This window comes from Henckelia pumila, chromosome 3, assembly GCF_033568475.1.
Source record: "Henckelia pumila isolate YLH828 chromosome 3, ASM3356847v2, whole genome shotgun sequence".
Classification (NCBI taxonomy): domain Eukaryota; kingdom Viridiplantae; phylum Streptophyta; class Magnoliopsida; order Lamiales; family Gesneriaceae; genus Henckelia; species Henckelia pumila.
Window position 1 is genome coordinate 91,049,335 of NC_133122.1, and position 20,405 is coordinate 91,069,739.

Genomic DNA, 20,405 nt, shown 5'->3' on the forward strand with positions numbered 1-20,405 from the left:
CCTCCGGAAATAAAACATCGAACTCCTGCAAGAGAGAAATAACATTGCTCGGAAGATCTCTGTCTATATCACTTGTGTTAAGGAGTAACTCCTTATAAAACATCAACACAAGTGGAACATGAGAATTCATAGCATCTCTCAACTCACTCTTTTGGGTCATGTATTTTTTTTTTCAGCCTCTTTTCGCTCAATTTTTTTTCATCTCTTTTTTTATCATTCTTTTTTTTCTAAGGCCATCTCACTTTTTTGTTCACTCTATTTTTCGGCCTCATCTCTCTTTTTATTTTTCATTTGATCCTCCAACACTTTCTTTGGAGTCATAGGCAACAATACAATAAGTTCTTTTTTCATTACAAAAGAATATCTATTTTTAAACTCATCATGCACCACTCTCCTATCAAACTGCCACGGTCTTCCCAATAAAATATGACACGCTTGCATAGGGACCACATCACACAAAACCTCATCAACATACTTGCCAATACAAAATGGCACCACAACTCTCCTATTAACTCTCACATCCGCGCATTCATTAAACCATTGCAACCTATATGGTTGAGGATTCTTTAAAATAGGCAACCCCAATTTTTTCCACAAGTTCGCAAATCGCCACATTTGTACAACTACCCCCGTCAATAATAAGACTGCACACCGTCTCATTCACAAAACAGCGACTATGAAAAATATTTTCCCTCTGGCCTCTTCCTCCTCCTTATGTTGTGTATTTAAAAATCTCCTAGTCACCAATACTTCACCAACAACAGCCCCAAACCCATCCTCATCATCAGGATCTACTAACGCAGGCATATCATCATAATTTTTCCCATCACTTTCAGACTCCACATCACCACAAGCATTAATAATCATCAACTTCTTATTTGGACATTGGCTAGAAATATGGCCAATACCTTGACATCTAAAACATTTAATATCTCTAGACCGAGCATTAGAATTTCAAGATGTACCTTTTGATACTTGCTTTGGTGCCTCCCATTTGGTGTCAGATTTTGGTTTGTACATCGGCTTGTTATCCTCTCGTTTTGCAACTTTCGGATGCCAAGACGTCAACGATCCTCCACCGGAAGGTAATCGGTCAGCTCCTCTTCGCTTGAGCTGTTGTTCCACCTTCATGGCCATCTACACCATCTCATCCAAATCAAAACAGTGACGAAGCTCCACTTGATCATGGATTTCTCTATTCAAACCACACAAAAATCGAGCCATTGTAGCGTCATTATCTTCCTCAATGTTGGTCCGGATCATCGTGGTCTCCAACTCCTTGTAGTAATCCTCCACGCTCCTTGGACCCTGCTTCAAAGTCTGTAAACGTCTGTACATATCACGATAGTAATCGTTAGGCACAAACCGCTTTTTCATGACTTGTTTCATTTCATCCCACGTCTCAATAGGCTTCTCTCCACACTTTTATCTATTGGTCACTAATTGATCCCACCAGATTAACGCATAATCAACAAACTCCACTACTGCCAACCTCACTTTCTTAAGATCAGAATAGTGATGGAAATCAAACACAAACTCCACACGCTTCTCCCATTCCAGATATGCCTCCGGATCAGGCTTCCCATGAAATGCTGGAATTTTCATCTTAATGCTACTGATATTCCCATCCTCCCTACTGCCCTTTGTATATTTTCAACGCATCACTTCTCGCCTATGTATACCCCCATGTACTCTTCTCTCCCCATCGCAATTTTCATCATAACTCTTCTCATCATCCTCAAAATCATTCCTCTTCCTACTTTTTTTTTCCACTACCACTACTCTCTTCCAATCTACTCATCCGCTCATTAAGAGGCTCCAACTTCGACCTCATCACTTTAGTAAATTGCTTCATCAATGCCTCCATCTGAAACTTGGAAATTTCTTGGTTCACACTTTCACTAACATCTTTATTAGGATTCATGGTACCTGCAAGAAAATTGTTAGTAATAAATTTTCTCACAGTTCACTCCAAACGAATCACTCAAACACTCCTTTTTTCAATCAAATTTTTGGTAAGGCTTTGCTTTGTAGAGTAAAGGATCAAACTCTCAAGTTTAAAAACCCTTAGATGCTTTAAAATTGACTCACAGAGATTCAAAAAACAAGCAAGGAATTTTATGGACGAATTGACTTTGACTCGCACCCAATGATGAACAAAGACAAAGGAATTGGCCACAAGTTACTTTTTCTTCTTTTTTTTTTGACAGATTTCGGCCCTCTCAAAAATTTTTTTTGACCGATATATATATATATATATATTGAATAACTTGTAGCACAAGAAACAAAACTTGGGCAACAAGATTGACACAGAAACGACTTTGAAAATTGGAAAAGAATCAACTCAGATGAAGAACGATATATGAAGAACGAAGAACACAAAGAACACGAAGAACATATATAGATGAAGATAGATACTTACTTGATTCAAAATCTTGAGCTTTGATACCAAATGATATGAATCTTGATGAGAATGATGAGAAAACACGAAAATCGCACACTCTAACCAATAAAAAAAAGATCCAAAATGTTTTTCCCAATATTTGAAACAAGTAAAATTGATAGAATTTTGATTTCCACCTTTAATCGACGGAACGATTAACAACAAAAATCACGAACAATCGAAACCACAGAAAACCTTCAGATAACTTGTATCTGACAATGTTCAGTGAGAAATCAATTGACAAACGCTTTCAAGTAATTAAACTGGAAAAAGTTTGATTTGAAAATCCAAAGAAAATCTTTGAATAAAATTCTAGAGAGAATTTTCAATAATTTGTGTATAAAATGAATCTTCATTTTATTAATGAAAATAAACAAAATATTTATAGTTTACAATAAAAAATAAAGGATAATGCAAAATAATATCAATGATATCAGCTAAAAGTTTCCTAGTAGGTCTAAAATATTCAAAATAGACAAAAGTTATAAAAAATCCACGCACACACACAACATGCCGAAGTGTGTGTTTTTCTCGGAAAACACAGCTCGCTCGAGCGGAAGGGATCCGCGCTCGAGCGGACAATAACCGCGCTCGAGCAAGAAATTCTCTGCCCGAAACTCTTTTCTGGCTCTCGCTCGAGCGGAGAAATATGGCGCTCGGGCGAGAATTCTTCTGTCTCAAAATTATTTTCTTCATTCTTTTCAACTTCTAACCCTTCAATGATGCATAGGCAACTCCCAAATTGATCTTCAAATGCTCCAACGCCATATTGATAGTTTAACATCAATATTTGAAGTGCCTTTTTGAATTTGTTAGCTTGGCTCCTTGTTATTGGTCCATGTGGCAACTCTAATGTATCTCGAACTCTCCTTGCCACTTGATCCACATGCGAGCTATCCATGATTGCATCACCCTCCTCTTCTTGAAAATGATTTGTCCTCAAATCTCGTTCATCTCCTACATCAAACAAAGATAAGTCAGAAACATTAAATGTATTACTCACATTATACTCACCTAGCAAATCCAATTTGTAGGGATTGTCGTTAATCCGCTCCAAGACTTGAAAAGGACCATCTCCTCGAGGTAACAACTTTGAATGCCTCTGTAATGCCCTAAAAAATATTCAATTAAATAATTTATGAGAATTGGAGTTAAAATTTCCATGTTTAAGAAATTAAAGGATTGAAATTGAAGTTTGGAGATAATCAGGGACTAGATTACAGTTTTGGGAATATCCAGGGACTAAACTACAAATATGGGTTGACTCATTAATTGCATCAATTATTAAGATTATATGCATGTGTTGTATGCATATCTACTCCTTCATCACCTTCACGAGAGACAAGAAGCCATAGCCGACACCTTCCAAGCTTTTGTTCGTCCGATCCGACTCGATCCAACCGGTAGAATTTCGATCCGGGAACGGTTTCGCGATCCTCGCAACAAGGGATAAATTTCTACGTAAGTATGATTAAATTCTACCAAGTTATCATTTTTGGGTTATTATTGGGTTCGAGTTTTGATGGTATAAGTATTGAAACGACCCTTAACCTCTAAACATAATTAAATAATAAAAAAAACGGATTTATAAAATTTTTGCCATGACTTGTTTGAAAGTAAACAAAGCCACCCTGTCACACACAGCAATTCTAACATAAAGAAATAAACGTGATAGAAAAGAAATCCAAACTACGATAATCATAAACTACGAAAGGAAAGGCAACCCCACACGGTTGCAATAATAGCGATAACAAATTACAAGACTAATATTTAAGCACAGGAAAAAACACATCCTGGCTAATACTGAAAGTACTCAAAAGTAAAATTCTTTATTTCAAACATAGTCTTATGCGGAACTTAAAAGTAGCAACGGTCATAGGGCCTTGCACCGCCGGCGACCTCAACCTCGAGGATCCTGCCCCTCGGTCCCTAAATACTCCTCCTCACCTAGAAATCAAACAAGCATAGTGAGTCTAATGACTCAGCAAGTATCAACACTGTAATAACAAGGGTTTCAAAATACCTGCAGTAATACTCAAAGTACTGTACATAATATACTTTGCAACTTAAATTGAAAATATGCATGATACAAGAGAATGAGACAACCTGTAAAAATGAACTCACGCCAACTCACGCTATGAGACTTGAAAATTTCTTAACTTAACATGAAACTGAACTTGAAACTAAACATGAGACTTTCATAAACTTTCTTTGAACTTTACTTTTTTTCTGAGAACTTAGATCATTGGATTGTGACCCTCTGTTTTTGATCGATCAATGGCTGCAGTGCACTATGCCGGCAAGACACCGAGATTTCCCCAACGTGGCTTACACCTTTATCTGTCATTTGATAGGGATCCTGAGATTTCTCTCGATCTCACACTACCCGTATATTTTGGTAGGGATCCCGGGATGTCTCCCGATCTCACACTACCCGTCTATTTTTTGTAGGGATCCCGGGATGTCTCCCGATTTCGTTCTAACCGTCTATTTGGCAAGTGAGTGAGGCATCCCCCAACCCATCAATACCCTGTCTTGTCACAATCACTGTTGGAAAACTGGCGAGTTCCCAGACCAATTACGATTGATACCCGGTGCAGCGGAAGTTTAAAAATTTTCTCATGGAACGATTCCATGGTGTGGGTATCAACCATACAACGATTGAATTATTGTGTGTAAAATTTAAATAACAATTAAATAAATTTTACCTCAAATCTCGCAACGAGATTAATGGACACCAACAGAACAATTCTGCTCTTGTTGTCTCTCCCTGGAACCGATGAACGCCTTCAATCAGGTCCACGAACAGAGGTTTAATCCCTCTGATAGATTGCACTAGAAAATCTATCAGAAGTTTTCTGCGAAGAGAATACACGAATTTGATTCGTTATTCCAGACTGCAATTCAAAATCACAGACCGGAATTTCTCAGACAGAGAGGGAGGGGGGGGCGACGGCCAAGCTTGAGAGAGGGGGCTAGGGTTTCGATTTTTTTCTCTCAAAATTATGAGCTATCGTGTGTAATTTCTGTACTGAAATAACTTATTTATAATGCAGGCCACTAACACCTTAGGGCCCATTAGTCATAAGCTGGGGCCCGACAAGCAAAGCCCGCTCGTTCAGAAATTAATATAAAACTCATCGTGACTCCGATTGATGAAACGATTTCACCAATGTGCACAGAAACCATTTCTGCACGTTTTAAAGTCAAAATAAATTTTCCTGAATCCGAATTCAGTGGTTTCCAAAAATGTCCATCCCTATGTCATTTTAGGAAATCCTACTCCCTTACTCTTATTTAAGAAGTCCAACTCCTTAGTTCATTAAATTTAACTCTTTAAATTTAACTATCTCAACGGGGATTAAAACTCCATTACACTGTGTGACCCTCAATGGTTCAGGGATACAGCTAGCCGTGGGCTCACAACTCCTTGTGACTCGGAACAACACATTCCGACTTGCCCAACGAATCATGGTAAAGCGCCTAGCAACATCGCCCCATGATTCCCTAGGTATCACTGATAGTGCCTACAAGAACCAGTAGATTTTGGTTAGCGTACAGTACGGTCCCTTCATCCATATATCCCGATCGAATCAACAACCATTGGTATATCGAGAGTCGCTCAAGATTCGATAACTATGCAATACATCTTGAAGATCAAATTAGTGACATCGCATGTGCTACTAAGAAACCATTTCTTAAATCACATCAAGTACTCTGGCCAGAGATTTGTCACACTAATATCTCCTCAGATCGCATAGGATATCCACACTCGCAAGTATGTGGTGAATCCTTGACAACAATGCATTGACTCCTATATGTGTCGTAACTGTACCCAATCTCGACACCTAATGACCCCCTCAGAGTCGGTAAACGAGTCAAAGCACAGTACTAGCATATAGAGTCTCCATGATGTTTCAAGTCGTAAGGACTAATGGTGTACAACCAAAACCGCGGACTTTATCCACTCGATAAGTGATAACCACTTGGAAAGTCCGGATAGGGTAGTTCGATTATTCATCCTATGAATATCCATTTGCATGCTTCGAACATCTCCATGTTCCCTACCAATGAAACGTGGTACTCCGCATCGCAAATGCTAGTCTCAAACTCGAGCGATCCTTATCCTTATTATCGGACGGCTCAATCGACTAGGAACGGTTTTAGAATATACAGTGACTATAAGATGTATTTCATGATAGACATCTCCATGTTCTACCACATCTTACATACACTATAGTATATTCAAGGTCTTTATCAAAACAACAATAGTATATCACAATATAACAATATGAAGTAATATAAAGTCATTGCCATAAAAGTGTAAATAATATTAAACAAAAGATTGTTTATACAAAGAGTCAACAAAGCCCATAGCCATACAGTTGGCTCACTGGGCACCCACTCTTACAATCTCCCACTTGCCCTATAGCCAACTAGTCATACTACGTAGACCCATTGCTTCGCGATGTTTGTCAAACAATGGTCCTGGCAAAGGCTTAGTAAGTGGATCAGCGATATTGTCTGCAGAGGCCACTCGTTCGACACTGATGTCTCCTCTTTCCACAATCTCCCGGATTATGTGGTATTTCCTCAGTACGTGTTTGGATCTTTGATGAGACCTTGGTTCCTTTGCTTGAGCAACGGCACCCGTGTTGTCGCAGTACACCGGGACTGGACCAACAAATTCAGGAATGACGCCCAACTCTTGGACGAAATTCCTCATCCAAACGGCCTCTTTAGCAGCAGCTGATGCTGCAATGTATTCAGCCTCAGTGGTGGAATCCGCTGTGGTGTCCTGCTTGGAACTCTTCCAAGAGACAGCACCACCATTGAGCATGAACACAAATCCAGAGGTTGACTTCGAGTCATCCACATCACTTTGGAAGCTAGAGTCGGTATAGCCTTCCAGTTTGAGTTCTCGTCCTCCATAAACCATGAACATATTCTTAGTCCTTCGCAAGTACTTAAGAATGTCCTTCACGGCTTTCCAATGCATCTGACCAGGATTAGACTGATATCTGCTCGTGACACTCAGAGCAAATGCTACATCCGGTCTGGTAGATATCATCCCATACATGATACTACCTATAGCTGACGCATATGGTACATGTGTCATATTCTCTATCTCTGCATCAGTCTTGGGACACATAGACTTGGATAGAGAAACTCCATGACACATGGGTAGATGTCCTCTCTTGGACCCATCCATTGAAAACCGTTTCAATATGGTATCGATGTAGGTTGATTGAGTGAGTCCTATCATTCTCTTAGATCTATCCCTATAGATCTGTATCCCAAGAATGTAGGATGCCTCACCTAAATCCTTCATCGAAAATCTACCTGATAACCATATCTTTGTTGACTGCAACATCCCTACATCATTCCCAATGAGTAGGATGTCATCAACATAAAGTACTAAGAATGTCACCGCATCCTTAACTACTTTCTTGTACACGCAAGGTTCCTCCGGGTTCTTGATGAAACCAAAATCTTTTATTGTTTCATCAAATTTCTGGTTCCAACTTCTTGATGCTTGTTTTAGACCATAAATTGATCTCTGAAGCTTGCATACCTTATGCTCGCTTCCCATGGATGTGTACCCCTCAGGCTGCTTCATATAGATTTCTTCCTTAATGTCTCCATTAAGAAAAGCAGTCTTCACATCCATTTGCCATATCTCATAGTCATACCATGCAGCTATGGCAATAAGGATTCTTATGGACTTGAACATTGCAACTGGTGAAAAGGTTTCGTCATAGTCAACTCCTTGCCTTTGAGTATAACCTTTAGCCACCAATCGCGCCTTGTAGGTCAATACCTTACCATCAGGCCCAAGCTTTCTTTTGTAGATCCATTTACACCCTATTGGAACAATTCCATCGGGAGGATCCACTAAAGACCAGACTTGGTTAGTATGCATCGAATCCAATTCTGACTGCATAGCTTCAAGCCATAAATTCGAATCCGCATCAGAAATTGCTTCCTTGAAGCTTCTTGGATCACATCCAATGTCGGGTTCATTTTGACCCTCTTCAAGAAGAAGACCATATCGAACTGGAGGTCTAGAAGTCCTCTCGGATCTTCTAGGTGCAGGCGTGTCCAGCAATGGTTCCTGAGGTGTGGGATCGTTATTTTGTATTTCGGGTTCTTCTCGAACTTCTTCGAGTTCCATCATCACGCCTTTCTTATCCAATAAGAACTCCTTCTCCAAGAAGGTGGCATTCCGTGAAACAAACACCTTTGTTTCAGCAGGATAATAGAAATAATATCCGATTGAATTCTTCGGATACCCCACAAAATAACACAAGCTGGATCGACTATCCAACTTATCTCCCACTGTCCGCTTCACGTAAGCAGGACATCCCCAAATCCTCAAGTACGAATACTTAGGAGCTTTGCCATTCCATAACTCGTATGGTGTTTTGTCCACTGCTTTAGTGTGGACGTTGTTCAACAACAATACCGCCGTTTCAAGCGCATAGCCCCAAAACGAAGGTGGAAGCTCAGTGAAGCTCATCATGGATCGAACCATGTCCAACAAAGTTCGATTACGACGCTCCGATACACCATTAAGCTGTGGTGTCATAGGAGGAGTCCACTGAGAGAGAATCCCATTCTCTTTCAGATAGTCCAAAAACTCGGTACTCAAGTATTCTCCACCTCGATCCGATCGAAGTGCTTTAATACTTTTACCTAGCTTGTTTTCTACTTCAGCCCTGAATTCTTTGAACTTTTCAAATGCTTCAGACTTATATTTCATTAAATATAAATACCCATACCTTGAATAATCATCAGTAAAGGTAATGAAGTAGGTGTGGCCATGTTGAGTCCCTACTCTAAATGTACCACAAACATCTGTATGGATCAAATCCAACAGATTCTGACTACGCTCAGGTTTCCCCTTAAAAGGAGATTTAGTCATTTTTCCTTTTAGACAAGATTCACAAGTAGGTAGAGAGTTAATATCCGACATATCAAACATGCCCTCTCCCACTAGCTTGTTCATCCTTCTTGAGAAAATATGACCTAGTCTAGCGTGCCATAGGTTTGCCGGGTTTTGACTATCGTTTTTCCTTTTGTTTGTTGTAGCCGGTTTATCAACATAATTCATTGGAACGTCTTTTAGTTTTAAGTTGTATAGATCGTTTTCAAATTGTCCATTTCCAATTAAACATTCATTCTTGTAAATATTGCAAATCTCATTCACAAAATTGCAAGAATAACCATCTCTATCTAGCATAGAAACAGAAATAATGTTTTAATTAAATCTGGAACAAATAAAACATCTATCAAAAGTAACTTAAAACCGTTCTGCAAAAATAAATATTTCCCATAGCTATGGATTTAACTCTGGAACCATTCCCTAGCCTTGACTGGGTCTCACCCATCCTTATCCTATTACTTCTTGTTATCATTTGCAACTCATTGCAAATATGAGATCTACATCTGGTATCCAATACCCAAGAAGTAATATTAAGAAAAACATTTATTTCAATGTAAAACATACCCTTTGCAGTTCGCAACTGCTTGGGGTATTCCTTGCAGTTACGTTTCCAATTACCGGGTTTCTTGCAGTGATGGCAAACTTGTTTAGACTTGTCCAATTTTGCATGTAACATTTGGCCTTGAGATCATGGTCCAACCATTTCTCTAATTCGGCCAACCTTTTGGCAGTTACATCAGCCGGGGCTGTTTTCGGAGAAGCCTTTTCTAACACTTAGAAAATCTTTTTCCGAACTTAGGACAATCTTAACTTATGGAATCATTCTGTATTGTTTGCGTCAATAAGTTTGTTTTGTTGGAGAACAGAAACATGTGGATTACTGAGATAAAACAGACAATTATCGATGATTGTTTAAATAATTTACTAAGACATAAAATAGGCGAATTTAATTTTATGAATCTCACTCCCACTATTTTAACGATTTCACCACCCTCTAGTGAAAACGGGAAACTTTTTCCTTAGTGAGAACATGGAGTCCAATTGACAAACTTATGGTCCCGAATAATATCAGCCAACCATAATTCTCAAAAGGTAGAGCCCAATTGCTTCCAAAGCAACCCCCATGTATTTACCTCATGTCCAATAAGGGCCCAATAATATGACGCCGTTTAAAGTGACATGTCAAGATGACCCATCAATATTAAGTTGTGATGGACGGTCGCCATGTGGATCCCCAATAATATGAGCCGATCCCATGGGAGTTCCACCCAACTTACAACATTTGTCGATCCAATGTACAGCTTTCCGACGGACGGGCCCCCCCAATAATATGAGCCGGACCGTATCCGCGGGTAGCATCACATACATTGACCGTTGATGGAAGGTAGGAACATTTAAACAATATTTAAATTTCCTTTATTTATCTTGATATAAATTTTAAACCATATTTAAAATGAGGGATTTTATTTATAAAAATATTTGTCTCATCATATTTAATTTATTGCATGCATTGCCGGATTCATGCAATTTATGTCTAAACATGCATACAATCATAATATCACATATTATATAGGATGATCGATTCCATTTCTAATTGACCCGTGGTTGCCAATCACGGGTCTTAGTCCAATCCTAGGTAATATGCAGTATGCAAATGCAATCCTATTACATATGCTTCCAATTTACATTTCTTCAGTCTTCATTGTCTGCTGGGCCCACCATCTTCAAATCTTGATCTCCCACTAAATCTAATGTATTTACAATTAAATAACAATGACAAGTAGGGGATACATTTTTAGGGGGTGGGAACGGGCTATAAACCAAGCCCACTTTTATTACATATGACATTCATATCGGGCCATAAACCAGGCCCATTAATAAAACCAACAACAATAAAGACAAAATGTAAATTCCTAACATACACCTACAAAATTGGTCATGGCAATCGATCATCCTTATCCAATAACATTTAATTCAAAATTAATTTATTGGATAACATGCTGTGGCAATTCAAATTTAAACAAGATAAAATCATATTTTATATATAAAATCACATTTCACATATAAAATCATATTTTATCTCCATATCAAATAAAATCATATTTTATCTAATATATCATAAGATCATATCTTATCATCAATTGTACCAAAATAATTGATTTCAAAATTCAATTTACGGATAAAATATTGAAATTTTCCAAAAATTCAAATTTATCCAAAATCAATTTTAAAATTTACGGACTCGAACAATTCGATCCGAAATCTCGTGAACCAATCAAAAACAATTTTTGACTGGACCAAAAATAAAATTTTAAATATTAAAATTAATAAAAATATTAAAAATTAATTTTTCCCGCGGGCCACCCGGGACACTCCCGGGTTGGCCCGCACCCGGGGCGCGGGCCGGGGCAGCCCGGCTGCCCCCTTAGGGCAGCAACGTTTGCTGCCCTGGCGGCGCCTGGCGCCGCCACTGGGCGGCGCCGTGCGTCGCCCTGGGCGGCGCCGAGCGCCGCCCCTGGGCGGCGCTGTGCGCCGCCCTGGGCAGCGCACAGCGCTGCCCTGGGCAGCGCCGTGCGCCGCCCTGGGCGGCGACGGTCGCCGCCCTGGGCGGCGCCGTGCGCCGCCCCTGGGGGCAGCGACCATCGCTGCCCCCTCCGGGCAGCGATCCAATCGCTGCCCGGGTTTCGCCCCCCCGAAAAAAAAATTTTTATTAAAAATATTTATTTTGTTTCAAAAACCGAGACTCAAAAATTTTGTACAATTGATTAATTCAATCGATTGATCTGAGCAACCTGGCTTTGATACCACTGTTGGAAAACTGGCGAGTTCCCAGACCAATTACGATTGATACCCGGTGCAGCGGAAGTTTAAAAATTTTCTCATGGAACGATTCCATGGTGTGGGTATCAACCATACAACGATTGAATTATTGTGTGTAAAATTTAAATAACAATTAAATAAATTTTACCTCAAATCTCGCAACGAGATTAATGGACACCAACAGAACAATTCTGCTCTTGTTGTCTCTCCCTGGAACCGATGAACGCCTTCAATCAGGTCCACGAACAGAGGTTTAATCCCTCTGATAGATTGCACTAGAAAATCTATCAGAAGTTTTCTGCGAAGAGAATACACGAATTTGATTCGTTATTCCAGACTGCAATTCAAAATCACAGACCGGAATTTCTCAGACAGAGAGGGAGGGGGGGGCGACGGCCAAGCTTGAGAGAGGGGGCTAGGGTTTCGATTTTTTCCTCTCAAAATTATGAGCTATCGTGTGTAATTTCTGTACTGAAATAACTTATTTATAATGCAGGCCACTAACACCTTAGGGCCCATTAGTCATAAGCTGGGGCCCGACAAGCAAAGCCCGCTCGTTCAGAAATTAATATAAAACTCATCGTGACTCCGATTGATGAAACGATTTCACCAATGTGCACAGAAACCATTTCTGCACGTTTTAAAGTCAAAATAAATTTTCCTGAATCCGAATTCAGTGGTTTCCAAAAATGTCCATCCCTATGTCATTTTAGGAAATCCTACTCCCTTACTCTTATTTAAGAAGTCCAACTCCTTAGTTCATTAAATTTAACTCTTTAAATTTAACTATCTCAACGGGGATTAAAACTCCATTACACTGTGTGACCCTCAATGGTTCAGGGATACAGCTAGCCGTGGGCTCACAACTCCTTGTGACTCGGAACAACACTTTCCGACTTGCCCAACGAATCATGGTAAAGCGCCTAGCAACATCGCCCCATGATTCCCTAGGTATCACTGATAGTGCCTACAAGAACCAGTAGATTTTGGTTAGCGTACAGTACGGTCCCTTCATCCATATATCCCGATCGAATCAACAACCATTGGTATATCGAGAGTCGCTCAAGATTCGATAACTATGCAATACATCTTGAAGATCAAATTAGTGACATCGCATGTGCTACTAAGAAACCATTTCTTAAATCACATCAAGTACTCTGGCCAGAGATTTGTCACACTAATATCTCCTCAGATCGCATAGGATATCCACACTCGCAAGTATGTGGTGAATCCTTGACAACAATGCATTGACTCCTATATGTGTCGTAACTGTACCCAATCTCGACACCTAATGACCCCCTCAGAGTCGGTAAACGAGTCAAAGCACAGTACTAGCATATAGAGTCTCCATGATGTTTCAAGTCGTAAGGACTAATGGTGTACAACCAAAACCGCGGACTTTATCCACTCGATAAGTGATAACCACTTGGAAAGTCCGGATAGGGTAGTTCGATTATTCATCCTATGAATATCCATTTGCATGCTTCGAACATCTCCATGTTCCCTACCAATGAAACGTGGTACTCCGCATCGCAAATGCTAGTCTCAAACTCGAGCGATCCTTATCCTTATTATCGGACGGCTCAATCGACTAGGAACGGTTTTAGAATATACAGTGACTATAAGATGTATTTCATGATAGACATCTCCATGTTCTACCACATCTTACATACACTATAGTATATTCAAGGTCTTTATCAAAACAACAATAGTATATCACAATATAACAATATGAAGTAATATAAAGTCATTGCCATAAAAGTGTAAATAATATTAAACAAAAGATTGTTTATACAAAGAGTCAACAAAGCCCATAGCCATACAGTTGGCTCACTGGGCACCCACTCTTACAATCAACTCACTTCGTTAAAAAATATTTTTTTTCCTTCTTTGACTCGACTCAAAATACTTAACATGCATGAATAAAAGCGACTTCCTTTGTAAACACTTGCTCGACTCAAAGATGAGACTCAATCACACAAGTATGCAACTTTAGGAATGAAACTCAACACAAAAATGTGGGTATTAGGTGAGTGAGTGGCTGCCCCTAGGTGAAATACCCAACTTTAACTCCAATTCTTACAAACAAGGCATAACCCGAGCAATCAAACCGAAAGGCCCTTAACTCGATCTTACCTTAACCGAATTCGACCTCGCTCAAACCGACACACTCAAAACACTACAAACTAACCATAGGACCAGGTTGTGATTCATTTGACAGCCCAAGCAATCCAAACAAAAACCATTTCCGGACAGCCCCTTAAACTTGTCAAAAATTCTGCACTAGACATCTCAACTTGAGAAATTCCTAACTTGACCAATACTAACTCGATTCGCCCCCAAAATGAACTGACGCGACCACCGCATCATAAATTTGACTTAGGACCAGCCCTCACCCATCCATTGTTGCTCAAAATGTTCATTTTATTCAATCACTCAACAGCTCACATTTTGCTCTTAAAATTTCTGTTCCGACCCTTCAACTTAAATGACCCTTAACCTATCTAAATCTTAAGTGAAACGAGGCCAATTTATATCGACGCAACCACATCATCATAACCTTGACCTAGGACCAGCACATGACACGACCAGACCAGAATTGGTACCTCCCCTGCCCCGAATTTAGACACCCCTGCCCAAAGGAAACATCACTCTACAACACTTCTACCTTGAGTAAACACCTCCAAGCCCCTTTTCCTTACCTATACCTCCTTCCAAACCACCAAACACACCTATTGACATGTCTTAGGACTTATCACAAACACCTAGGAAGCCCTCAACCACACCTTCACTCCACAATCAAAAAACACCAAGTTTATGCACCAAAGTGTCTTAAATTCTTGAACAAACAATGAAGCCAATTGACAAACAACAAAATGCACTAAACATGCTTGAAACACAGCCCTAAAACCACATAAATTTTGAAATTTAGGAATATGTACTTCTGAAATTTTTGAAAGTTCCATGGTGTATTAAAATTCCTCATGTTTCTTATCACAATGCATCATACAACCCATAATCATCAACCCACATGAAATTTTTGAAACTTGAACATAAACTCAGTTGAAAATATGTAATAACTGAATCCCTAACTTGAAAAATCATGAGCAATTCGAAACATAACAAAAACCATGAAATAAATGCTTAGTTAGCTAGCTTCATAGCCCAAGGAATGCATATACTTGCCTTAACCAAAACAACCTACAAACCGATGGAAATATGCTAGCTAAGACCTCGACCAGCAACTGGACGGGACTTCTCCAGGCGGAATCCGGCAACGGCGAGGTGGTAGGAGGATGGCGGCGGCCAAAAATTCTGGAGAAAGGGCGGCCGTGAGTGGTGGAAGGGAAATGGGAGAGAATGGAGGGTGGGTGGCTGCTACAATGGAAAGAGAGGGCTAGAGTTTGCTAAATGTTTTATTTAAGGTTTAAAAGTTTGAGTGTGTAGTGTGTACATGTGTGTGTAAGCATAGGTGTAAGTATTTAAAAGTAGGTGTGAGTGTTGCTTTAAAAGTACAACTTTAAAGTACTACAACTTGCCAACTAACTTACACTAATAAAATTTTTATGTTTAAAAAACCCCAAATAAAAATATTATATTGGGTTTTACTAATCCGGGTTTAAGAAAATTCTAAATTTTGAAAAAGTTAAAGAAAAAGCCCAAGAATGCGATAAAATGATTTCTGACACCCGGAAACTTCAAAAAAAATCAAACCCTCGTCTAAATTTCTCATTCCTCCCAATTTATCTCTTTAAAAATAAAATCTTGGAATTTACCACCGAAATCCACCATCGTCGAACACCAGAACCGGAGAATACTAAAATCAAGAATCTTTAAGAATAATTAACTTAAAATATTTGAGCAATTAAAACTTAATTTAAAGGAAACTTAAGCAATTAAAAAAAATCCAAGCAATTAAAATCATAAATATTGAAAATGAATTTAGGCACTATCTTAGGAATTAAAATCAACACTTTAAATATTTTGATGTCACTGCAATAAATGGAATATTTAAATAATAGCAGAGCGATTAAAATAATTTAAACAACTAGACGAACGTTTAAAATTAATTTAAATAAATACACAAGCAGTATAAAAATCTTTAAAATGATTTGGACAAATAAAAGAATTTAACTAAATAAGCTAGACATTTAAAATTATTTAAATGAATAAACTAAACAATTAAATAAAATCATTTACATAAGCAAGATTATACCTTTAAAATATTTAAAATAAATAAGTTGCACAATAAAATCATTTGAATAAATAAATAATATTCTATTAACACATAATTCAAATAAATAATTTAAATCAATTAAACTTAAAAATAATAACCATAATATTTATTTAATTTAATATATGCGAATTAGTAGATTGGATTTTAGGTACTACAAGTATGTTCTTGAGATAATAGAGATGGTATATCTAAGACGATTTGAAAAAATACCATCGTTTGAACATGTTTTTTATTTTTGAAGTATTTTTGAAATTTTTGGAAATTTCGGATGATGAATTTTGAAATTTAAGGATTATTTTGATGATGATATTGTGATGGAATTGTGATAATATTGGTGTTGAAAATTTTAGGGAATATCGATTTTGAGACTTTATGCCGTCGGGTTGAATTCTGAAGAAATTGTTATATGATTATTTACAAAGAATGGCAAGGAATGATATTGAGAAATAATTTTGTCCATTTCATATTTTTGAATTGGAATCACAAGAAATCGAGTTGTTTAGAGTTCGATCAAGATTGAGATTGTTTATTGTTTGAAATGCGATTTTTGGATCGAACAAGAAATTGATATGAATTTCATATTTATGTAGCTTTCAAGACTTGAGCATTTCCGGACTTGGAATTGATGTATGTATAGACAATGAAGAGCTTGTGATTGAATCATCGAGAAGATTTGAGATTCTCGAGCCCAATAAAATCACACTTATTTGCTAATATTATTTAAATTATATGAATTGATTGAATAGCATGAAATTATGAATTTGATTGTTATTTGATGATTATAGATATATGATTCATACTATTGATTTGATATATGAGATGAGATGCTCAGATTGAGCAAAGAATTTGATATATTGAATTGCATCATCTCATTCATATTGAGTTAGATTTGTTAAGATTTGATGGCAGACTTGCCTAGATTGCAGCGGACGTTTGGGTATATATTTAAGTGGCATGGAATGTAGAGAAACTTTCATGACCAGAATACTCTATATTGGAGTTCCAAAGTTCGGGGTTGAGAAGCTCAACGCCCACCCCGATTGGGAGAGTGAGTAGGTGGTGATGTTGTGTTTTCTTTTCCCTTAGGATCCCTAAAACCGAGATTCAGACTGAATCAGAGAATTGATAACCCCAGATTCTTGAGCATGCATTATCCATTTGAGATTACTTATGGATTTATATTGATATCATTGAAATGTTTAAATTCTTATTTGTTTCTGTCATTCATACTGGGTTTTTATACTCATCGGTTTTCCGGCTGTTGCTTTGTCTTGTGTGTGTGCATTGAAACAGGTAGTTCGGGGTCAAGCTTTAAAGGATCTTGAGGATTAAGAATTGAGAGTAGAAGTGGAGCTCGGGTCTAGCAGTCGAGTGGTTTTAAATGCATGTTGAAAACATGCTGAATATTTGAACTTTCAAACTTGTTGCATTTTATACTCGTTTGAATGATTTTCGGACATCTTTTTATTGTGTAATTTGATCAAAACTTTGAGATATCACCATTTTGTGTTTTTGGAACATGAAAATAATAAAAATATATATATAATTTTCCAAAGCCAATGCGTGCCCGCGCAGCCCAGGGGCGCGACCGCGTATCCAGAGCGCAAAAATAAGCAGAGTAGGCGCGCGTGAGGACGCTCGCCCGCATCATTGGGAGGCGCGCCCATGCCTCCATCCAAAAAAATAAAATAATTCTTTCCGCGACGCATTTTTGCGTCGCCAAATGTAAGGAATGCGTCGCCTAAAGTGATATTGATTATTTTAATTATTTTCACCCGAGGTCTCCACAGCCTCTTCTCCGGAAAACGCTCTTTTCTTAAGTGCAACCAAACCCAATCACCTGGTTCAAACACAACCTTCTTTCTTCCTTTATTCTCTTGCTTAGTATACTGCAAATTCTTCTTCTCGATATTCTCACGTACTTTCTCATGCAAGCTCCTCAAAAATTCAGATTTCTTTTTCCCATCCGAATGTACCTAGTAAGGTGATTGAGTTTACTATGCCTTTTGGGTTTATGAGTAAGTTTGTAGTGTTATGAGTATTAGAAATGAATAATTATATCATGTTGCTTACAATTATCGTGTTGAGATTTTGATGATATATTGATTTATCGGGAATTGATCTAAGCATGCGATATAATTGAAAATGCAAGGATTGGGATGAGCTGAGTATTAGGATGTCTTGAGAATCCTATTAGATCCCAATCGATTGTATCGAGGATTGATTATTAAGTTATCAGATCTGTTGCGAGAATAATATTATGATCGAGTCTTACATGTGATACATATTGGGTTTTATTATTTAAATGACACTATGAGATATTATGAACTAAATCGTTGAGATGATACGATTTGAGAAATGTTCGAGGAGAACCTCGATTTCTTTTGAATGAAAAAATGAATAGGGTGTTTTTGGAAAATATGATTGAGTTTTGCATGGTACTTGGTACCTTATTGGGATTGTATGTTGGCATTGATGTACTGACCAAGTACAGGGTTACAGTGGACTGTTTTCATAAAGTTGTCAGATTTGGACCATATATGGCAGACAACTGGAAATTCTATGGTAAGGGTTCTAGAGCTAAGAACCCTTTGATTTCAGTGTTATCTATGACACGTCTACTACAGAGAGGTGCCGAGGGATTATTGGTCTGTTGGAACACACGTTCTCTGATCACACGGATGTGATACCCGGAGCAGCGGAAGTTTAAAAATTTTATTTTTCGATATGGAACGATTCCATATCGTGGGTATCAAATCCTAAAGATTAAAATTGTTGCAAGTAAAATAATAAACACAGTTAAATATTTTACCTATTCAAGCAAAGGCTTGATTATGGACTCCAACAGAATTTAATCTGCTCTTCTTGTAAATCCCGGGAACCGATGACTTGCTCGATCAATCTCCGTAATTAGGTCCACGAATAGAAAACAGAAACCCTCTGATTGATTGCACTAGAAATCAATCAGATGTTTATCGTAGAGAATAAACAGATTTGATCTGTTAATTCAGAATATAATTTTTCACAAAAATTACAGACTGAATTATCTCAAAAAGGAGCAGAGGATTTTCGAAAAATCCCCTTGAAAATATATGTGTGTAATTCGAAAATTGCAAGAGGAATTGTGTATAATTTTCGAACACTACACATGTATTTATAGATAATTTCTAGACTAAATTAAGTTATAATTGTATTAGGACTCTAACTCTTTAGGTCCCATAATCCATAACTTAAGCCCAACAAGTCAAGCCTGTTATTATAGAAATTAATATAAAATTCATCATGACTTCGATTGATAAACCGATTTCACCAATGTGCACAGAAACCATTTCTGCACCTTTTAAAGTCAAGATAATTTTTCTGAATCCGAATTCAGTGATTTCCAAAAATGTCCATCCCTATGTCATTTTAGGAAATTCCACTCTTTTATTTAAGAAGTCCAACTTCTCTTTCATTAAATTTAACTCTTTAAATTTAACTATCTCAATGGGGTTTAGTAATCCATTACTTGTGTGACCCTCAATGGTTCAGGGATACAGCTAGCCGTGGGCTCACAACTCCTTGTGACTCGGAATAACAATTTCCGACTTACCCATCGAATTATGGTAAGAGCGCCTAGCAACATCGCCCCATGATTCCCTAGGTATCACTGATAGTTCCTGCAGGAACCAGTAGATTTTGGTTAGCGTACAGTACGGTCCCTTCATCCATATATCCCGATCGAATCAACAACCATTGGCACATCGAGAGTCGTTCGAGATTCGATAACTATGCATTACATCTTGGAGATCAAATAGTGACATCGCATGTGTTACTAGGAAAACCGAGTAACCTAAAACACATCATGTACTCTGGCCAGAGATTCGTCACACTAATATCTCCTCAGATCGCATAGGATATCCACACTTGCAAGTATGTGGTGAATCCTTGACAACAAAGCATCGACTCCTATATGTGTC